Source organism: Mus caroli, chromosome 17, assembly GCF_900094665.2.
Source record: "Mus caroli chromosome 17, CAROLI_EIJ_v1.1, whole genome shotgun sequence".
NCBI classification, from domain to species: Eukaryota; Metazoa; Chordata; class Mammalia; order Rodentia; family Muridae; genus Mus; species Mus caroli.
Genome location: NC_034586.1, coordinates 79,129,521 through 79,130,619, shown reverse-complemented (window position 1 = coordinate 79,130,619; position 1,099 = coordinate 79,129,521).

The window sequence follows — 1,099 nt, the reverse complement described above, 5'->3', positions numbered from 1 at the left end:
CGCCTGCCTCTGCCTCCCGAGTGCTGGGAGTAAAGGCGTGCGCCACCATGCCCAGCTGCTCTAGACCAATCTTAAAAACTACACATGGGGCTGTAGAGACGGCTTAGCATACAGAGTACTTGCTGCTCTCACACACGACCCAGGTTTGGTTCTCAGCACCCACTCCTTACAGCTCCAAGGGATCTGACAACACCTCCTGGCCCAGCATTTCTCAGCCTTTGTCATGACCCCTTTCGTGGTCGAATGGCCCTTTCACGGGGGTTCCCTAAGACCATCAGAAAACACAGTTGAAAGTAGCAAAGTTACAGCTATGAAGCAGCATGGGAAATAATTTTATGGTTCCACATGAGTCAGTGCATTAGGAAGGTTGGGAGCCACTGTCTTGGTCACTGCGGGCACTAGACATGCGTGTGAGGCACCTACATACATGAAAGCATTCACACAGAGATATAAAATAAAGGTGAAGAAATCTTTAAAATATGCCTGCACGTAAAAAGCCACTTGAAAATGTTTGAATTAGCATGCCTGAGGAGAGTGAGTGTATTCACGCTTACTTGTCCAGTATAGGAATTGGCTCCTATGACTGTGGAGGCCAAGAAGTTGCAGATCTGCCAGTCCATAGACTGAGGAGCCAGGGAATTCGATTTTGACAGAGTAAGCCACACTTCCAAAATTGAAACAATGTAGTGCTTGAGTGTGTTGGCAGCCTTCCATCTCTTCTCTCCCTGTTGAGGGAGGTTGGAATGCAAAAGAAAAAAAGTCTCCTCTAGGCTCACGTGTGGGAACACTTGATCCCCAGCTGGTGGCGCTGCTTTTGAAGGTTGAGGAACCTTGAAGAGGTGGAGAGAGTGGACCACTGACAACCTCATACATGGAAGCAATGCCTCGAGTCAGCCCCTCCCAGGGAACCTCTGGCATGTGCGCCTCTCTTTGGGCGCTCTGTTCTTTTTGTTAAAATAACTCACTGAGTCCAGTTAGTGTTGCCGTTGGAATAGCAGTTGATCTTGAGACTTGATCTCGTGAGGGTCTTATGCAGGTCGTCAGAGCTGCTGTGATGTGAGTTCATGAGTACAGTGACCTATATATATATATATATATA